This window comes from Podarcis tiliguerta (genome assembly GCF_965153285.1).
Source record: "Podarcis tiliguerta genome assembly, chromosome: 4".
Taxonomy (NCBI): domain Eukaryota; kingdom Metazoa; phylum Chordata; class Lepidosauria; order Squamata; family Lacertidae; genus Podarcis; species Podarcis tiliguerta.
The window spans coordinates 100826393-100849333 of NC_139537.1; the positions used below are offsets into that span (position 1 = coordinate 100826393).

Here is a 22941-nt window from a genome sequence, read left to right on the forward strand (position 1 = left end):
CATTGTAAGCCGCTGACTCATGGTGACTCAGTTCCCTTTGTATTAAAGAAACAGGGGCTAATTTTAAGCTGTGACAGTTAGTTTCAATTACATTTCAGTCATAATAATAATCCCTTTTACAACTAACTTCTATTTGTCTTGACACATTAAATGATTTATAAAACTACAAGTGAGGAACTCAAACTATATCCTTTCTGTGTGCGGCAGTTATTCTGTCTGTGTTGTTTCTTCCTTGTAAGAGGTTATGTCTTTCTTTCCCACGATTGTTGCTGTTATCCATCATGCCTTGGGCGGAGCTGATATCCCATAGTTGTTCCAGAAATTTCTCCATTGCTTCGTCCCATGCTTCATTGTTTTGCACCGAGAACGTTAACAACAGCTGCAAAAGTTGCTCTGTCCCAGTAAATAAACTGTTGTCACCATTTTTCTTCTCAGCCTGGGAAGAAGAGTGATCTATTGAACTGTAGATGACTCAATAAGGCTTTCCCAGTTTGTTTCAGGCCCCACACATCAAGCAGGCCACACGCTGGATTTCATCTTTGGTGCAGGCATAGATGTGATCATGTCCCCATCGATGAAGGTACCATGGTCTGATCACTATGCCCTGAAAGCCAGGATTGACTTTCCACCCCCACCCTGCTTAGGTAGCGAGCCAATTTGGTCTCGTTCATGGAGGCTGATGGACCCTGATAGATTCCGCCAAGCCTTGCGGGACCTTGCTCCCCCTGGCGACTCATTGACTGAGTTCCTTTTAGGAACTATATCTAAGCAGGTCTAGGCTCTTCAGAGGTAAGAGACAAAATTAAGTATTACTTAGCAATTACAGGCTTCATGTAGATTTATTACAACACACTGGTCCTGATGCTGCAGTACTGACTGCACTATTGCACTTGAGCACTCCCTGAAACATCATCAGTGGTACCTTATAGAAAAGAATGAGAAGCCCATACATGTGGAACATTTTCGTTTCAGCTCTATAGTCTTGCTCATGAAATAGTTCATCATGAAGAAGTCCTCTGAAATTAATAGGGCTCAATAGGTTGTAACTTTCTATGGATAGGGACCAGTCCGTTTTAGTTGCTGGCTTAAATTTATTCTAATTAGAAAAAAACTTTCAGAAAAGGTGAGCAATGACAAGAATTCACAAGGGAAGCTGCAGAATCTCTTTCACTGGAAGTTTTAAAAATAGATGGGATAAACAGCTGTCAGGAATAGTTATAGGAAATGCTGCTCTCACGCTGTGATTTTGGTTAGATGTCTTTGGGTTGTCCTTCACCTTGATAACAAAGATCAAACAGATATTTGAAAAAGTTGCAAGTGTTTGTATGAAATTAACAAGTGGCTATCAATCTCAAACCAGCAGATCCAGGTCCTAATCCAGGTCTGGTCATGGGAAATAATTTGCTGTGGACAAAACAAGGGCATCCCACCCTGCAGGAAAAGAGGCACCCAGCCATTTGAATGTTGGATACACATGCATGGTATTAGCTTTGCACCCAGAAGCTGTTGATGCAGGTGCCCCATCCTGGATCGGGGCCTTCATCTCTTTTTATATGTGTGTTTGCCATTGTGATAGACATTGTTTTTTCAACTTAAAATGGAAACTAATGCTAGTAATATTGCATTTCAGGTTGATTTTATCAAACAATATATTATTTTGTTGTTTTCTTATATAAGTATTTTAAATATGTACCAAAACTATAAATTATTTTGGGTAACCCATTCATGGACAGTGGGGTCATCACACTAACTTTCTGCTGGCATGATTTTCTCTTAGGAAAATATTTCTTCCCTTGATAGTGGGACAAATAACTGATGTGTAGTGTTTCCTTCGCCTCAGTTTCTTGTATGAGTTTCCACTACAGCAGCCAGTAGATGTGCATAAGAGACTTGGAGGAGTACAGTCAACAATCCCTCTGCCTGACCTTTCCTCATCATGGCTGATCACTAGCAGCAAGGATGTGTCCAGGGGGATCCAAGAGGAGGTGAGTGAGACTGCTCCTGCAGAAACATCAATGGACTTGGTAGCAAAACTCCTGTTGTTGGGAAAGCTTTTTGTGTGATGGCAGGTAACACCAGACATTTCTGGATGGCATTTCTGAACCCATTTCTGGCAGTTTTGGGAACTGAAACCTTTGTGGGCAGTCTACAGTAGGATGAGATACTTGATTAACTTCTAGTTCTCAGCAGCTTTTACACCATTCCATCAATCATGGTGTCCTCCTGCTTTGCCTATTTGGAATGCAAATAGGAAACACTATGTTGCAGCGGCTTCACCTGACTTGACAGGCAGATTCCAGCAGGTAGAGCTGGATGACTATTCATTGACTCTGTGGCATTTATCTTATGGGATTCCATCTGGTTTTATTCCACCATGCTACATGAAACCACTAGGAGAGGCCATCTACTAAGGGGAAGTACCGTCAATACGCGGACAATACCAAACACTAAGTCTATTGTTAATCTTATCCAAAAGTAGCTATGCATGTCCAGAATAGGGATTTGTAGTCTGCAGTGTTCTACATAAAGGATAATAAATGAATGCTTAACCCTGTCCAGACAAGAGACGAGTGTGGTGGTTAGATGAGTCAACACCCATGAGAATAGTAGTTGGCCTGTATTGGATGGGCTTGAACTTCCTTAAGTTTTGCTGTTGGTCACAGAAAGGGCATCTATAGCATTTAGTGGATACCCCCAGCTGTGCATCCTCCTGAAAAGTGGTGACTGTTCCAGAGACTGGTAATATCCGGGCTATATTTTTACAGCTTCTCAAGTCTCTTTCATTTGCCAAAGCTGCAAATTCTGCTGTACTTCTGTTTACATATACTTTTTTGTTTTAATATATTTCCTATTGTATTGTTTGGTCTTCATAAGCTACCTTAAAGACTTCTAAAAATATTAAATGGCTATTTTTTATAATAATAATAATAATAATACAATTTTGTACGATGAGAACTTGTTTGCTCAGCCTGATTTGCTTTTAAATCCACAATGCCTTAAGGTTCAGTGGCACCATGCCTCTCCTTTTCTTCCTCTTTCTCACAATCTCATGCAATCTGCAGTTTATATAATATAGTCAAAGCTACCACAAGTCACTGAGCAACCCTTTACATGTAAATATTTATCCTACTTACTACAAAGTTTGCATAATAATGTGTATACTAAAAATGCAGAAACTATATTCATGTAGAATTTCTGATTCATAGGATAAAAAGATTAAGATAAAAGGAATTTCAAGGATGATTAAGATTATGCAAATTTCTGGTCATATTTGTATCTACAAATCCATGGGCTGGCACATGCTGGCCCAAAACTTTAAATCTTGGGGACCCATTCACATGTAATACTGTCAAAGAGTTGTTGCACCAGTTCTAATGTGCCATGCACCAGGTTGCTGGCCTTTTGCACCTGAACCACCTGCATGGTATCAGCAGAAAGGCTATCACCTGAAAGCTGTGAAAGAGGGGACCACTGTTCTTTCAAGAACCTGAACAGTTAACCTGCAGAGGAGTCCCCAAATGGCTCTTCCTTCTAGAATCTAATTGTAAAAAAACAAACCTCTCAAAGCGGTTTGCAAAAGATAAAACAGTAACATCAAGGGGGGAAAACACAACCCTACCTTAAAACATACAAAAGTTACAATACTATAACAGATTAAAAATACCTCAAATTTCTAAGCAGCTGGGTAGACTTGGATGCTCGCACACCACCTCCGAAGGCCCCATGCCCACTCCTGAGCTTCCCATACATGAGCAGGAAAGTCTGAAGGGGAATTCTTTGTGGGTTTGCAAGCTTCCTAGCTGGGGAAGATTCCAAGCATGTTCTAAACACCTGAATAATTCCCTCTCAGGTGTAAGTCTGGGGTGGAAGCAGCAAGGTCGGGGGGGTGGGGCACGTCTAGTGCACATGGTTCGCGCATTGCTCATTTCCCTTCTGCATTCTGTGAACACCTGAATGTGGCTATTGTCTTTGGGTCGTCATCAGGCTTTACAGCAATCCTCGTGCTTATCTCAAAGCCTTTTCTCATGCCTAGCAGTCAACATACCCCACAAAATCTGGGGACTGTTGACTCTGGTGCCTCAGCAGTAGATGGGGGGGGGGTGTCATTGGTTTTGAACAGGAATGAAATAATGGAAGGCAAGGTTTTGTCTGAAAATGTTTATGTTCCTGAAATGGCAACTGTTGCAGTAAAACAACCTCATAAAATTAGGTGCAGTGTTCCGCTGCGGGCAAAAGTAGATTTGGCAATAATCTTGGTGCTGTTGTTGTAACTTGTCATAGATGAAAATGTGCTTCATAATATCATTGTGTTGTGTGCCCACCCCCCGGCTCATGGTTATATCCAATGTATACTGGCCCAACATTTATTTCAATAAAATGACCTTCCCAGCTTCTCTTATAATGAATAAATTAAGGGATGTTGTGAAATTAAGACCATTTCCATAGACTAGGCGGGGTGTATTTAATTTTCAGTCAATGTGAGCATGGAGACTGCCTCATTATTATTTTTAAATCTTCAAAGTGCCATCAAATACCAGATTAACAGACATTGCAACCGAGCATCATGGTCATATCAATGTCAGTTATCCAGACATCTCCCCCCCCCCATCATGTGTTGGAAGCCAGTACCATTAAATGGATGACACACACATTTTCTGCTGTCCTTCTGTCATTTTCATGGCAGCAACAGAGGTGTGATGAATATTTGCTGGAACCCATAACCCAGTTAGCATCCCAGAATCGCCTGTGCAAATTTACAGGAACAGTGATTTCACTTTTAACAACCTCTGTTATTAAGGACTGAGTCGCACATGGATATTCATCTCTTGGTTCCTGCAGCATTTGAAGGTTCATTGCATGTGTTTACTGCAGAGTGCAGATCTGAATTTATACCTCTTTGACACATATCAATATTTTATTTGATACTGAACAATTCATAGAACCATAGAATTGTAAAGTTGGAAGGGGCCCTGAGGGCCATCAAGTCCAACCACATGCAATGCAGGAATCTCAACTAAACCTGTCACCGCCTAACTTCATCCTGACCTAAATCCACAAGTCCACAGCCTTATAAGAAGGTGACAGGTTTTGTGTGTGTGTTGTTGTTTTTTTGCAAGTGTACATATTGCTATAAACAAAGTGGTGCTTCAAGCTGCAGGTTGCATCAAGTAGATAAGTTGCATCAAGTTATTTCTACCAAAGACAGAATACTCTAGCTGTTATTTTAAAAGGTGCTATACGTGGAGAGAATACATGCTGATAAACTGAGACGTTTTGGGGGGAGGGGGCAAAACTAACAAAGAAGTTGCTCCAGTAGGAAAAAGGCTTCTCAACTTTTGAACAGTGGTTTAATTTAAGAAATTAAAAAATCTATTAAGACTTTTCATAATACAATAAAAAAACAAACTAATCTAAGAACAAAAATAATAAAAACAACATGCAAAAACCAAGAAAATAAAGAAAGAAAAAAGGTAAAAATATAGAAGAATGTAAAGTCTTCTCTTATATCTCAACTTTTGTTCCAAGCAGGAAAAAGGTGAGCCCCCCTCACCTGGGAGCATCCTCCAGCCTCTCACCCTGAAAGATCTCCCCATCTCTTTGTCTCACACAGGATCCTTCACCAAGTGATCATAACCTTCATCTGCGTACAGTTCTCTCTTTAACCCAGAGCATAGGACAATAGCAACAAAAGACCGATCAAAACAAAAACAAACCAAAAAAGAAAAAGAACAGGTAACATAAGAATCAGAAAAAGATAAGAAGATAATAAAAAAATAAACAGAACTAGTTGGAAAGAAACAAAAATAAAAACAATATTCAGCTGTCTGTCTGTCAGTGGTATATACAAGATTTCTTCAAAATACTTACAATGTTCAATCCCAAATAATATCCAGTTGTTCTTCCATCTGCTAGACTGTGTTTTTCCATCTTCAGTTCTAGGCATCCCAACTTCATTTTCCTTCAAAACAAAATGTCCAAAAGATGCTCTCCAAATCCTTTTATTGATAAATGTCAACAATAGTCTTCCTCCAGTTCAGCATACCAGCTTTGCCTCTGGTCCTGAGCAACAAGACATCCTCAATCATTCCTTCAGGCGTCTCTACACTGTGATCATATATTGAGACCATAATCATTGATTATTATTTATTCATTAGTTCACACACTTACTCAAATTTTCTAGTCTCATTTCTTGTTAACCATGGTTTCCCACACCATAAGTCCACTGACTGTTTCACTTCCTCTAGTTCCACTCCTCCCAGCACTCTTGCAAAAGTTCTGTCATTGTTCTGTTCTGGGAATACTCCATCAGTACCCTCCCCCCCCCCCGAGTCCTTCCAAATACTCTTTAACTTCTTCAGACTCAGCTTTATCCAGTCCATTCTTGTGCATTCCATGCAGTTCTGCTCTAAGTCCAAGAGCCGCCACATTCCCCCAACAATCAGTGAGATGTTTCCCATAATTTCAACTGTGCTGACTCCTATTGCTCGGTTCCACACAATCTTTATTTACTCTCACAGCGCGCAGCCATGTAGTTTCTCATTACAATCCGCAGATTCATCAATGAAGCAGAGGATTAAAAGCAGAACAAAGCAAATTAAAAACTTATCAGCAATGGAAAATCTCTGTTTAAAATCTTTTTCGTTGCACGCTTTTTGTTTATTTTGATTTCAGCCCCTGAATAGCATCTTTTCTTAAGCCAGCAGTTGGGACATATTTCATGCAAACATTTTAACTGTCAGAGAGATAGTTTTGGTCGTGATTTATAAGGGTTTTGAAGATAATTGAAGAAAGGGAGGTTACTCTGACCTTTGCCCTAAGGACTTATGTCTAGGGTTATTATGCAGTGTTGAGCACAGTTACAATCCTTCCCATCACTCAGCCTGTCCATCCGGGTCTCCGCAGATTTCTTGATTCCGCAACATGGAATCAGTGCTTTCAGAATATTGAAAGTTAATCCTTGTTCTCTCTGTCCCTCAGAGATAATTCAATAGCTAGGATTTATAGCCTAGCTATAATTAATCACCACATAATTATCTCTGTCAACAGCATGCTGGCAAAAAGCAGTCAGTCAGCCATGACACCTCTCCCGGAAGTCCTAATTTAAAAAATTAAAATTAAAGGTAATGTATCTGTATAAACCAGAGTATTTGCTGAGCATTGTTTTTCAAGATGATTGTTGTTTCTTACAAGCTTGTGTTTGTAATTAAAATATACAAGCTAAAACCTGACAAACGTAATCCAAATCAAAATAGAACTATAAAGGTGTTAGAAACAAGGAAAAGTATATGTTGTATTATTCCACTATATAACCCTCTAAATAAAACTCAGTGGCTCTGGAAGTCTGTATGAGTTTGTTCTTCCATAGAGAGAGAACCCACACTGTGAGTTGGTCAGCTTAGGACAGTAGAACATAAATTTATCTGAATTCTTTCCCAGTGTGGATCAACAATGACAGATACATACATTCAGACAGACAGAATATGCAGTTATAATATACCACAGACTCTTTCATTTTACTCTACCTGACATCAAATGCAAGCCCAACAATAACCTTCCTTATTATTAGTCCCACAAGTGGTGGCTCTTTCTGCCCCTGCAGGTACTCCATTACCCTTGTGGGGGTTAAGTCAAACTGTTGGAGAGTTACAGCACCTGCTGTGGCTGTAGAGACAGATATGGGAGAGGCCTCTTTAGCTGCAGGTGAGGCAGAGGAAGGCATCAGGTGACCGCCATGATTGTAACAACCATCAAGCAATCTCTCTGCTGAGTCCTGTGGGGAAAGCCTTTGCCCATGTAGTTCTCAACAGATTACAGTCACACACTGACAGGGTCTATCCAAGGTCACAGTGCAGTTTTAGGGCTCAGAACAAATGCTGAGAGCAGAGACACCCCTTGTCTGTTGCCTTCATAGACCTGATGAAGGCCTTTGACTTCATCAGCTGAAAAGGACTCTTCACACTGCTCAAGAAGTTAGGATGCCCACCTAAGTGCCACAAGATGACTGTGCCCTTCCACAAGAACATGCACATGGTTCATCCTCGGACGCCTTCCCTATAGAGAGCGGTGTGAAGCAGGGCTGTGTTCTCACCCCAACTGCATATTTTTCTGCTTGGTGTTCTCCTATGCCTTCAGCTCAACTCAAGGAGTGATAGGGGCCTGTTTAACCTGGCACATCACCATGCCAAGACAAAAGTACGCCAAGTTCATAGCTGAGAGATTTCAAATCACAGCCAGAACAGGCACAGCGGGTGGGGGAGTTCTACGCCAATCTTCTTTCTTCAAGGTGGGGAGAGCTCTGGGCACTGGAATCTCAAGCACACAGGAGTGGTATCTGCATCACAGGACTTATTATAAATTGTGACATATTATAAATTGGAACTCATGCTTACTTGCACTGGCAGGGAGGATTAACTTGCAATAAAATGTGTTTCTTTCTTTCTTATCTAATACGTAAATTGTTGTTGTTGTTTTATTTCTATACCGCCCTATACCCGAAGGTCTCAGGGTGGTTCACATTAAAAATCACTTACATAAAAGCAAAACAAAAACCAGATTTCCCCCCCCCCCCGCCCCGAAAAGAGCCAGCATTTTAAAAAGGGTATAGGATGTCAGGTCAGGCAAAGGCTGGTTGAAGAGGAATGTTTTTGCCTGGTGCCTAAAGGTGTATAATGAAGGCGCCAGGTGAACTTCCCTGGGGAGAGCATTCCACAGATGCGGAGCCACTGCAAAGAAGGCCCTGTTCTCGTGTTGCCACCCTCTGGAAGTCTCGAGGAGGAGGCACACAAAGAAGGGCCTCAGAAGATGATCTCAGGATCCGGGTAGGTTCATATGGGAATGGCGGTCCTTAAGCTATTGCAGTCCCGAGCTGTTAAAGGCTTTATAGGTAAAAACCAGCACTTTGAATTGGGCCTGGAAACTAATCGGTAGCCAGTGCAGTTGGACCAGGATCGTTGAAAGATGCTCAAACCGTCTTGTTCCAGTGAGCACCCTGGCCGCTGAGTTCTGCCTTGCCTTCTCTAACAGGATATCAAGCAATGCTAAAGTCTCATTTAGATGACAGTCCAGAAAGGTCAGCCTACCCTATGATACCAGGAAATAAATGCAGTGGTACCTCGGGTTACATATGCTTCAGGTTACATACGCTTTAGGTTACAGACTCCACTAACACAGAAATATTACCTCGGGTTAAGAACTTTGCTTTAGGATGAGAACAGAAACCGTGCAGTGGCAGTGCAGTGGCAGCAGGAGGCCCCATTAGTTAAAGTGGTGCTTCAGGTTAAGAACAGTTTCAGGTTAAGAACGGACCTCCAGAATTAAGTACTTAACCCGAGGTACCACTGTAAACAGATAGCAATAGTTTAAACCTTGCAAAGCTCATTTGCCATTAGTCTAGTATATGTAACTGTTACACCTTATCACCTTTGGTGGTGGCAGTGATGTCTGTGTGTACACCCGCAAATCCTAGCCAAAGGCAAGCTCATGATCAAGCTATATCAATATGGCACAGAGGATTATGTGACAAAATTACTTCGAAAGACTAGCAGCCAATGCACCTTTGTAAAACTTCCCCACATTATTTTAGCTATTGCCCTTTAAAGCTTCACTGATGTACAGTTTAAAAAAAAGATTTTCACAATCCAGTTGCTAAGCACAGGATAGATTGATATTTCATGATATCTCTATTTGGCTTCTGGTTTGAAGGTGTTGCTGCCTCAAAGATTGCATGACTTTTCTTCATTTGTACGCTCGTGAGACATTAATACACAGAAAACAGATAATAGTATCGTCCTCCAGATACATTTTAAAAAATGGATTACTGATTAGCAAAGGATTTTTAACCTATCTACATATTATTTTAATTTTACTTTTCTGACCCTTCTTTGTAGCAACAGAATATATATTTTGTTTGTGTATTCCCCCTTCCACATTATTCTAAGGAGCTCAGGGCTGTATATGTGGTTCTCTGCTCCCTGCTCCGTTTTATCCTCACAACTATCTTGGTGGTACATTAATCCCACGTTTCCTCCCATAGAAGAGGTATCCCACTGTATCTCTGCATGATGATACAGGCTTCATGACCTTTCCAATCAGTCATCATGGGGGTTGATAATTCTGCGTCATCTCTCTGCATTTTGGTGTGAGTGGATCCTTCAGTCACTCCTCATATGGAGACATGGCAAAATTGCCCAATTTCAGAGGAAGCTGTCTGTTCGTCCCCACGTGAACCGCTGCTCTGGACTTTCCTCCATGCAACCAGGAGGAATGATTGGATCTATGATTTATACATAAAAACCAAGGAGAGTGGAAGGCTTTCATGAGAGTGTCATTCTAATTATTTCACACATCAAATGTAAATATTTTAGCTTCAAGACAAAAGTTTCCCTGCAATACATCTGAGAAACACTGCTATAGCATCAGGACAATGTATATATTTATAATTATATATTCACATGTTTAAAATGGGTCCAAATTAAAACATTCAGCTACAGCAAGTTGCCTGCATACTGCTGCTGCACATTATCTGCCTGGCTGGGCCTTCGGTGCTGGACAGGGGACCTGAATCCGTGGCACACTCACTCCCTTTCTCCCAGCACAGTCCACCTTGCTATTTTTTCTCTCCCTTACGTTACCTCACCTGCACTTAATACTGACTTAAGTTCCTAGCCTTTTGTAACTTCACACATATCACCCTAAGTAATCTTGAATTTTCAACACACATAAATCTTTATCTTGCACTACCAGCTAGTCCCAAATGAGTCATTCTAGGACCTCAGGCTCACCACAGAATTGTCTTTTAAAGACGTTCTCCCAGATGAGTAAACAGACTTCTTCATCAAGTTGAACAGGGATGCTGAATTTCAAAGACCTATCTCTCTCTTTTTTAAAAAAAATAATACCTTGAAACATTGGCCTGTTTTGCAAAATAGGTTGTTTTCGGTGTTGCTATTTTTAAAATTGATGGAGGTGCACTGGAGGCAAAATTGAGTGCATCTCTCACTCATGCAGCAAAGTGTAAGCTCATCTTCTCTGTGATGGTGAGTGGAAGCAATGAGCCTGTGATGGACTTAACTCTCCTTAGACAGGAAACTATATTAATGAATATGAGACCAAAAGAAAAGTGTCTAAACTCAGGCTGCAGTTAAAGAAGCCTGATGGCCCTAAAAGAATGAATTTCATTCACTTTATCAATACAATACAAATACATATACATATATACATATACATATATATATATATATATACACATATACATACACATACATATATATTCATATTCTGGGATCCCCACCCAATTCCAGTCCTCTTGTAAGAGAAAATCAGGTGCTGGAATAGATTGTTAGGGAGTAGACATCTCCTAATATATTGGCACATTTGCTATTGTCCCAGTTTCAAATCAGGGATGGACAAACACCAATCACCTCAGTCCAAGCTTTTTTGGAGAATGGTTGTCTGTTCTTGCCAGACTCATTTGCAAATGCTTCACTGCTTTCCTTCCATCATTCCCAGCCTTCCTTGCAATGGCCTTATAATATATATACACACCCCCCACACACATTTGAGGGCTTCTTATTGGACTTTCATTAGGCGTGGAAGCCCTACAACCAAATCTTTTCAGAGCAACTGCATCTAAGAATTGTGGGTTGCTGGTGTCTACAGGTCCTTAAGAGTCTATGGCAAACCACCTTCCCTGGGATTTTATGCTAAGAGATTCTTTAGGTAAGACTGAAGCCTAATTTACACAGTATCTGGTTGCTAGGCTGGCCCAGCAGGCTCTGTTCACCCTCCGGGCCTCAATACAACATGGCTGCCATTCTAACCTAGGTCCAGGGCCCAAATCAATTCAGTGCCTTGCACAGCATTTAATTATGGCTTAAATCCCAATTACATTGAAACGGACCTGATCAGACCTGGGACGATTGGGGGTTGCTAAATTTGGGTTGACCCAAATCAGCCCAATTTGCTCTGGGATCTAGTGTACCACCCTATTATTTTAAACTGAGTGCTTCCCGCCACCCTCCCACACATTGAAGCCAAAATCTGGGACTGCATTGTCCTGAATGCCAAATTCCCATTTTTATTCACAAGAGCCATTTTGGTTGCTGAGCCGTGCCCCCAACCCCGGTGGTCTTTTTGGGCACAGCACCTAAAAATTCACACTTTGGGGCACCACATGAGATCACAGCCCTGGAAAAAAAATTGGGGAGGGGAGGGAATTGCGCTATGAAATTGCTTGAGATCACGGCAACCAAAATGGCTGATGTTCACTCGTAATAGAACAACAACAGAATGTTCTGTCCCCCCCCCCCCCCCAGGTTATTAAAAGAGAATAACATAGCTAGAAAAGTCAGTAGTGCTGAAGGAAAATACTTCAGCATCTGTATGCTGAAGGAAAATACTTCAGAATCTATTTGTAACTGTCTTTTACATTTTTTCTGCACCTTCTCATATATGAATTTGTCCGTTGTCTCATTGCAAAGATTCCAAATTACCTAATAATCATATAATAAAAATTAAAGAGCAATTAAAAAACATAAAAATCAATCAAAATGCTTTAAAGCTTGGAGCTAAAAACACAACTGCTACCATCGACAGTGAATGAAAGCTCTTTAAAAACAGGAAAAACTTTACCTGTCAGCAAAAGAAGCATTATGGATGTAGCCTAGCAGAAGCTCTTCCTGCCCAGAATATTCACTCATGTGCACATTGAAAGAATAAAGACCCAAATTTCATGCCATGATAGAGCTCATTTAAGGACACTTGAGGACATGGGTGGTGCTGTGGGTTAAACCACAGAGCATAGGGCTTGCCGATCAGAAGGTCGGTGGTTTGAATCTGGGTGAGCTCCTTTTGCTTGGTCCCTGCTCCTGCCCACCTAGCAGTTCGAAAGCACATCAAGTGCAAGTAGGTAAATAGGTACCACTCTGGCGGGAAGGTAAACGGCATTTCCGTGTGCTGCTCTGGTTCACCAGAAGTGGCTTAGTCATGCTGGCCACATGACCCGGAAGATGTACACCGGCTCCCTCGGCCAGTAAAGCGAGATGAGCGCCGCAACCCCAGAGTCATCCGTGACTGGACCTAATGGTCAGGGGTCCCTTTACCTTTAAGGACACTTGAGAATGCATTATTTGATGGCTCTGACAGAAACAAGCCAAGTCTTCCAGGCAAATGTGCAAAACACACTCTTAGGGTGTGCTCACATTGCCACTTACTCTGCATCCAAAGTTGCCCCACTGCTAGTTTTTGAATCTGCATTCACACAAGGTTAGCTACAATTCCATGTCAGTCATGTAGGGTCATACTGCTGATGCTTCTCTCCCCCACCCCAAACCAGCTTCAATCCAACTAAAAAACTAGATGTGGAGTAAATGGCAATGCGAATATACCTTAATAGCCAATGTGGATGCACAGATGAGCACTCTTGCACAAATCACAGCTTAATAAACAGGACTTTGGGGGTTGAGGCATTGCAGAGGAAAGAAACCCACAATGTCATGTGTGTCAGGTGAAGACATCTCTACACCCCTATCTGATATGAACAACACTGTGAACATGCAGCTTAAATTTAGCGGGGGAAGAAGAAGAAGAAGAGTTTGGCCTTGGTATCCTGCCTTTCACTCCCCTTAGAGGTAAAGGTAAAGGGATCCCTGACAGTTAAGTCCAGTCGCAAATGACTCTGGGGTTGCGGTGCTCATCTTGCTTTACAGGCTGAGGGAGCCCACATTTGTCCACTCCACAGACAATTTTTCCGGGTCATGTGGCCAGCATGACTAAGCCACTTCTGGTGCAATGGAACACCAACACCAGAGCAGCACACGGAAATGCTGTTTACCTTCCCACCAGAGTGGTACCTATTAGTCTACTTGCACTTTTGGCGTGCTTTCAAACTGTTAGGTTGGCAGGAGCAGGGACCGAACAACGGGAGCTCACCCTGTCGTGGGGATTCGAACCGCTGACCTTTTTTTGATCGGCAAGCCCTAGGCTCAGTGGTTTAGACCACAGCGCCACCCGCATCCCTTTTCACTCCCCTTAAGGAATCTCAAAGCGGCTAACATTCTCCTTTCCCTTCCTCCCCCACAACAAACACTCTGTGAGGTGAGTGAGGCTGAGAGACTTCAGAGAAGTGTGACTAGCCTTGCTGTGCTTAAAGCCACTACCATGAACATCCCTTCAATCATCTACTGGATTTTGCACATTCCAAATGTTCTGAGGTAATGTTTGGCTTAAAGTATAAAAATGCATCACTCACATCCTTGAGGCTCAATTGCTTCATTGCCTGAGAGGCTGTAGCTTCTTCAGATTCAGGTTTGTTCACCTAGCAACAGGCTCACTAAATGGTGGGGAGGGATATTTGGATATAATATTGGTGGTGCCATTTTGTGCAATGGTCTGCTGTCAGAGAACCGGAAGGTACCAACTGTGTTATCATTTTGCTAATTACAAAAGATTTGTTTGCCCAGACCTTCCTGGGCTCCTGGTATTTTAATATCCCTTTTACTGTTATCATACTGTGAAAAGTGGAATAAAAATGAATCAAATTACACACACACACATGTTCTATAAGTGGACTGATCCTGTAGCTGTGCGGGCACATAACTGGCAGACCTCAGGTATATGGGACTTACAAGTAAGTGTACATAGCATAACAGTGCTGTAAGCCATGCTTAGGCATGTTTACTTGAGTCTGTTCCAAAGAAAGAGTATGTATCAGAGTCCCACTGAACTCAGAAAACTTATTTTGGATTAAGCATGCATAGCATCAGCCTCTTAATTATGTTTATTGTTTGTCTTACTTTATTGCTGCTTATTAAATCATTGATTAAATTATTACTTCCCAAACTTCTAGTACCTGAGGCACATTTGTTTTCTGATTAAAATTGAAGGCATGTTACCTTCTGACAGGAAGAGGGGGGGGAACATAGTCTTGGAGCACTGGAAGTAGAAATGGATGAATCAGTCAATTTCATTTCCCCTAGTTTCTCATTTTCCAGCCTTAAAACAAGTTCTCCACATATCTGTAGCAATTTAAGTGTGAAGAAAACTCATAAAATTTCATCAGCATTTCAGTGTGAATTTATTCTAATAAGCCCTCTGTTTTTTTTGCAGTTTTGGCCAATGTACACATCTTTAAAACAATTTTCACTAATATGATGCATTTTGTATGTTAGTTTCACAAATATATTCATTTTATGCACACTTTCCCCAAATATATGAATTTCTGTGCATATTATTGGTTGGAGAAGTTAATCAGAAAATTCAGAAAAGCACAAATTTTGAAAACATAATTGATTTCTCTCCCACCCCTAATTGGACACCCCCCCACACACACAGGATACCAGGATGCAAAACTTCATTAGCATTTTAGTATCAAATAAATAATATTGCATAATCACATATTGGGATCAGTCCAATACACAGGAAGCTGGCCTAAAGCACACGGGTGTAAACCAAGCTAGTGTCAAATTTCACCAGATTCAAACTCCATTCAGCAGTGGAGCTCCTGCTGGCTGAGCCAGCAGAGGAAAAGCTAGCCTTTAAAAGAGGTTTCGGGGTACAGCACCCTTTTTGCCCATTTAACTTACTCCAGGTTGCCAGTTCACATGACTGAGCTGAATGGGCTCAGGATCCATCCCAAATACTTCCACTGGTCCCATCCCCACCATACCCCCCAATGACCCCCTTTTCAGGCTCTAGGATAGCTTGTGACCTGCTGGGCTCTGCTCAGCTAGCTGGATCCCAGGTAAGTCAGGATGGGAAGACACACCTTTGTATCTCTGGCTAAGCCAGGGATGAGGGAGTTAAACTGGTGTAGCTGGAACCTAAGCCTGCTTATTGCAGCAGATCTTGCTGTAGGATTGATTGGCCCTGTACACATGCAACCCTGAAAGTCACTCACGCTGCACCAAACACATTCAGAAAATTAGCTGAAGTCTACATGTCCCAGCAATCATTGAGCCTGCTATGATTCTTTTGTCTTTTGGGATTTGACACTTGATTCCCCCCCCCCCCCCCCCCGGCCACTGATGGGGCAAGAAAAGGTCAAATTGAGATTTATTTTCAAGCATAATATTTGATTGTTTCAATTGAAATTGGTTCCAGCACTTGATAGTTCAATCTCTTGCTTGCTAATCCCTTCAAGCAGTAGTTATTTAAAGTGGAGGAGAAGGAAGGATATGTGGATTTCTTGGATTAGCTACCCTCTCACAATCTCACAATCTGGCGGTTGTGCTTTTGGAGCTCACACGCAGCAGAAGACTGCTTCCTCAGTTGCTTCCATCATTTATCAAATCCCAATTTAATATCCGAAACAAGATACTTCCTACCCCACTCATTTATCTGAAATGACTATTTACTTTCTCTCAGGATTACAACCAGGTAATAGAAAATCTTACAATTCATATTGCTATGAATTGCAAGGGGCCTACAACTGTGGTTCAGTAAACAGGTGTATAATTATCAATATATTGTGCATAACTCTGTTGTGCATTCATTTGAATATTATGGGTAAGGGAATTTTGCCTGGTCTCATCATAATATACTTTTAAATTCCTATTTTTAGCACGTATTATGCAGACCTGCATTTTAAGCATGCTATTTTCATAATCACTTGCATTACATCTCTAACCTCTGTAACTGCCCAAGGGCACATGATATATATTCAGTAAAGAAAAATCAATTTGGCCTCAGTGACTCTCTTGTAGGCCATATAAACTATTCACTCATACAGAATCAGCCGTGTCCTTAAAAAGAGATGAATAATGACACAGGCAATGAGCAGCCAAAGGAAAATGTGATATTACTGAAAGAGTCTGCTCCTCACCCTGCCATTCCCTACCTCCACCCCCTCTGTAAGCATGAAAATGTGACCCCATAGAGTGCCGTTGGGGGAAAGGGTGGGGGATATATGTGTGTGTGTGTGTGTGTAATGAAGCAATTAGATCATTACTTCCTTGCTCATGAATTGTTGGTGGCAATCATGGCTATAGACGAAGCGGACATGGAGCAATGGATCCAAACTACAAGAAAGAAGATTCCACCTCAACATTAGGAAGAACTTCCTGACAGTAAGAGCCGTTCGACAGTGGAATTTGCTGCCAAGGAGTGTGGTGGAGTCTCCTTCTTTGGAGGTCTTTAAGCAGAGGCTTGACAACCATATGTCAGGAGTGCTCTGATGGTGTTTCCTGCTTGGCAGGGGGTTGGACTCGATGGCCCTTGTGGTCTCTTCCAACTCTATGATTCTATGATTCTATGATTCTACGTCTATAGGGCTCTTTAGGCAATTCTCAGCCCTGCACACAGTACTTGTGAGTGTGCCTGATCTCCAAGGGGCATTTGGCTGTCTATTGTTCAAGTGCTGAAAAGTCCCAGGTTCAGTCTCTGCCATTTCTAGCCTGTGAAAGGCTCTCAAGCAGCAGAGCAGGGAAAGAAGACCTTTGCCTGAGGCTCTGGAAGAACCAGAGCAGGTGAAGCCATTGTGCCCCCACTCAGCTAAAGTCAGAGCTGTATTCTGTTTGCATTGATCCGAGAGACACTCTTTAGTAGCAGCATCATGGCCTCCATTGGTTGAATTAAGTTATGTGACAAGAGTGAATTGCCCACTTTGCATTAAAGCTGTATCTGTCATGCATAAAATCTGATTTACCTCTGAGTTGCTGCATATTATTCCCCATCTCTGTTACCATATGGAACCATTTAAAAGCTTGAAACATCTTTCTTAAGACTCATAAAGCTGGGGGGGGTGTTGTTTCTTGGTTTATTTGTTTTTTAATTCTATTGGCATCATCGGAGGGGTTTGTGCACAATATAATGTGCTGAGTGTTCACTCTTCTTTCAATCTGTTGTCCCATTTATCTCCAAAATGTGAAGACTTGTGGATGACACTTGCTTTTGTTATAGCAGAGGTCCAACTCCACTTGGCTGCATTAACAATTTATTTCACCCGCATACATTTTCCCATGCTCACAACTACACAACCAAAGATATCAAACCCTGTTTTGAAGGCATACATTTAGGCTGATTTTTATCCAAAAATAAAATAAAAAAGTGGTGAGCACCAAGCGTTCTTTTAAAAATGACACAGTTAGTGTAGCATGGATGCTGACTTGCTGGTGGGGGGGGGGGGGAGACTGCTGAAAGGCTTTCTCCACTAAACAAGGAAAGCATTCTTTGACCTCTCAGAAGTCTATCACTGACATTCCCTTTTGCCAAAAGAATGCATCCATGCCACTTGCAGTAAATGTTACAGAGGTTCTTCTTTACTTTTTTTCTCCTACTGAAGTATGTGCATTACTAGGAATGACTGGATAACTGACAATCAATACAAGTCCATTCAAACTTCATGTTTGAGTAACACAATATAAACTGTAGCATTGAACTTGCTGTTCATTAGAGCTGCAATTTGTTTTCAGAACTGCTTTGTTTTCATTAAACTTTTCTTGAAACATGCATTTATTTTTGAATTATTTTTTTTTCCGGAATTATTTTTCTACTTGAGAGCCAATTCCTGCGTATAACAATAAATCTCTACACTATATGTAGCACTATGGGAGCAATCCTATAAGCAAGATCTGCTGTGATGAGTGGGTTAGGGTCTAGGGATCTCCAGCTGAGCTGGGAGGTACCCAGTACAACCAGGCTGCCCTGGCTTAACTCCCTCATTCCCAGTTCAGCAGGTAATATGCCGGTTTATCTCCACCAGCCCAGCCCAGCCCAGCCAAAAGCCAGCTGGCTGAGCTAAGCCTGGTGGATCTTAAGCAGGTGCAAGCCCTGAAAAAGGCAGTAGCCCTGCTGCTAAATGTTGTTAGGATCTGGGGTCCCTTTACACCATGTTAACTTTGAGCTTTATGAGAGCTTCTTGGGTGTTGAATTGCTCCCTTATTCTGCATACCACTTAAAGATGAGGCCACAACAATCACAAAAAGTCTGTATTTCAAAGAGTTTTTTGGACCAACCTGAAATATGAACTAGGGAATGGTAGAGAATTATTTTTTTTTAGAGCATGATGGCTAGGGGTTGTATGGGTTTCTTGCATAATTAAATTTGCAATGGTATTGTTCATTTAGAATGTTTAAATATACAGTATGTCTGTGCTTTGGGTAGTTATGTTCACATATATATGGAAGATTCCTCTGCAACTTTTCTTTCCTGATGGGGAAATGGAAAGTAACGAGAACAGCAAGTGATATGATGGGCATGAGTTCCTAGGGGCTGGATTGCAGTGTTAATTATTCCCTGACGTTTAGATCCATTAGCCTCTATGGTTCCAGGCAAAATATGCATTTGTGTAATGATGTCACCTTGACATATATCCAGTTACTCATCTACTACACCCCCTAAACCCATCATGCTAGTCAATCTTATAATATACTTGTTCATATCTGGTGGTGATTGTTTCCTTACTTAAATGGAATGTTTGCTGCACTTGTTCTTTCCATTGCCATTTAACGGCTTTTAGCCAAAATTTTCCATTTGTCAAGATTGGTTTAGTCTCTAGAATTTTTTCTCAACAGAAGCAGTTTTAGGGTAGTGCAACAGGTTTGGACACAGTGGGCACCACACTGCAGGAGGCACCACAAAAAGCTGTAGAACTAAGTCCAAGAGATGTTAGTGTTGCCAAATGTTAGTGTTGCACAGGGTGCCACTGAAATTTGAGAGTACAAAGTCCACCACTGATTTGCAGTTCATCTCATTGTCTAAGCCTAATGCCATACTGCTAACCAAAGGAAAGAGCAAATAGAAGCTACCTGATCTTGTCCCTATTTGCAGGCTTGGAGACAGAAAGTGAGTAGGCAAGAACAACATATTTATGGAATACTGGGAGTCAGCAGGGAGGAGTGTGGACCTCAATGGGTACCCTATAATGTTGACCCATAATGCCAACACTGGACATGAATATGGAAAACCAGTCCCAAATGTACAAACATAGAGCAATCAAGTGATGTGAACACATGGGAGAACCAGCAGTTGACTCACCTTGACTATGCATAAGCAACCCTTGTTTGTTTAGGTGTAAGGTTGCCAGACCTCCAAGGCTGACATGGAGTCCCCAGGTTTGCCTGCTCCCTCCAAATGGCAGGTGGAGGACTTTAATTCTCCTGGAACACCTTAATTTTTTTATTAAAAAAATAAGATGACAGTTCATGCAACTTGCAAGCTTCAGCCTGGCAGGAGTTGAAGTTATTGCCTAGACTCTCAGGGGGAGGAGTCTGCACTTCTCCCCTCCCTCTCCCCATTAACCTCTGTCTCTGGGGCTCAGCGGTGAGAGGGAGCACAGAGGTGGGGGAGAATTGTTCTGGCCTCAAGAGGAGAAGGGGATTATGAGCATGGAAGGTGCGGGGTTGCAGGGCGCATCTCGTGCAAGGAGCAAGTGCATAGCTTGGGGGTTCTCCTGGACACATCTTTGTCATTGAGAGGCCCAAGTTTATCTGGTCAAAACATGTGATCCCATTGTTGAAACAGCTGCACTGGCTGCCCCTCCACTACCAAGCCAGGTTCCAGGTCAACAATACAGTGGAGGCATGTGTGGATGACTGGAATGATATGTGCAAGGCAGTTTAAATGCATGGAATTCACTATGTGCATTCTAATGTTAATTATTGCTACCACCACTTACTCTTATTCAGTTGTAGTCCCTCCCCTTAGATATATGTAAATGAGTTGCTCCCACCCCATCCCACCCTGAGCCTGATTCAATTTCCACAAACATCAGGAAGAGAAAATGCTACCAATAAAATGAGAAGATGTTATATTCTTCCATAGATGGAAGGGAGCATAAGAATCACTCTGGAAGACAGGGTGCACAATAGGCTTATGGTGGTGTAGAGTTGCTATCCTCCTTTAAATAGACATTGCAGTTTCAAAGAGGACCATTTCTACATGCACTTCAATATCTCTATTGTTCTGTGAGGGAAAAGATGATCTATTATTAGGATGTGTAGCCAAACTCATTTGTCTTAAGTGATTCCTCCATAGAAATCTGTTCAATAGAGATACTTTGTTCTATATTATGAGTATAATTTTCCTAAAGGATTGAGTAATCAATGTATTGCTTGTTTAAGGAGGAAAAAATTAAACCTAATTGATGGTGTGTCACCAAGGACACTAAGGAAGAGGCAGAAAACGGGGGTGGGGGTAAGAATCAAATTGAAAATCACTAGCAAGAAAAGGAGGGAGAAAGAGGGGACAATCTGAAAAGATCATTATTTTGTGTGTGACACATCAGCTCGATAGCTGTGGGAAGGGGGGGAAGCAACAGTAAATGTAATATAAAAAGACAAAATTGGTAATAAGCAGTGGCATGTAGAAAATATCTTGTGGTGTATAGCTTTTCAAATTATCTTTAATGTGCTAAGCAATTTCTGTTTGTAGCTATGCTCTTTAAATCCCAGAGCTTGCTTGATTTTTTTCTAATGAAAAGGCTATTGATGAAACGTATTTTATTTCTTCTTCTTCTTCCTTTTAACTATTTTTATTTCTTCCATAATCTTAGACTCTTTAGTTAATACCACTAAAGAGTGAGTTCTTTCATCCATCGTTATGCAATGCTGTTCTTTTTAATGGCTAGATGCTTAGCTATGTGATGTGACTATATACTGAGCCAGGGCAAGAGACATTCCATTCCAACCAAATAATGTCAGCTCAGGCTGGATCTCAAAACAAACCGAAGTAGGAAATTATGGAGAATGGTCCTGAGTTGGTAGAATAGATATCATTTCAGACTGCTGGTGTGGAGGAGTTGCTGGGCTTGAATCACTTGTGTATATATTTTCTTTCAGTTGTCTTAATATGGGAAAACATTTGAAAGACACCATCACCTGAAGTCTAGAACGATGCAACCCACTTAAACCCAACCATCTTATTCTGCTGCATGTGAAGACCAGGTTATTGGACTTTCTCTCTCCCAGTGCTAGCCCAAGACATTTTGCTGCCTGAAGTCAAGAAGTCTACATCAGTTTAAACCCAAATTCCTAGGTTTATCTGGGCTTGTCTGGCAGCTATTTTGCTTTGAATGAGGTCTGAAATACAATCTTTAGCTGGCTCTCTTAAGACATTTTATATCTTTGCTTTCTTCTGTAACATATCTTTGAGATTAGACAAAAACTCCTGCATCATCACAACTCCGTCTGTTCCAGTTCCTGTCATACTCGGATGGGAAGAAATTGTTTGTTTTTTGTTTCTTAATAAATCTGCTCTATTTATGACTGTGATCTTAATTATGTTTAGAGAGATGTTTCTCTTCAGGGAAATGCATTTCTGTAGTCTTATGCTGTAAAAAACGTGTGGTGCTGTCAGCTCTTTCCTGCACATATGGGGGGGGGGGGTCCATAAATACAGCTTCAGAAACCATTGAAAGAAAAGTTCCATCTGCAAAACAATGATCTAGGTGGCAAGTGAATTAGAATTAAACCTTATGGGCAGAATTCACTGAAGGAGCCCTGTCCATGGCAGCCCTGTGTAAGGATTTCCACTTTCATAAGAGGGCTTCCTCCCTTTCCTCTCCCTCCGCATGTGCACATCCCAAAATGGGCTTGAGGAGGTCAGAAGAACCCTCAGAAGAGCACCCAGGGGAGGAGGAGCAGGGTTCTCTCTGTCTGGCAAGCTGAAAAGCTTGGGCAGATGCAACTACTGGAAGAGGCTATGAATTCTATCCTATATATTCCCCACAGTGAACATCCTGGATTGAGGTCAACAGCTTGAGGTTGGGTCCTGACAAGACGGAAGTGCTGTTTCTGGGGGACAGGGGGCAGGCAGGTGTGGGGTATCAAACATGGCTGAGATTGCGCTTCTCCCATCTCTCTCTCAATAAAGATGGGATTTATTTATAAAATAAATTTGGGATATCAAATTTCAGCAGCACCCTGTGTGACACTAAAATTTGGCACCCCTTACCTCTTGCACTACAGCATTGTTGGAGTGCCTCCTGCAGCATGGTGCCCAGTGCGG

The 22941-nt window shown here is 41.7% G+C and overlaps 1 long non-coding RNA gene across 1 annotated transcript; it reads left to right on the top strand.

The window, feature by feature from the left end:
• Nucleotides 1-716: 716 nt before the first annotated feature.
• On the top strand, nt 717-22196 carry LOC310675411. Its single transcript, XR_014510122.1, has 2 exons — nt 717-1985; nt 21774-22196. It is a non-coding gene; the product is annotated as an uncharacterized lncRNA (long non-coding RNA).
• The last annotated feature ends 745 nt before the right edge of the window (nt 22197-22941 follow it).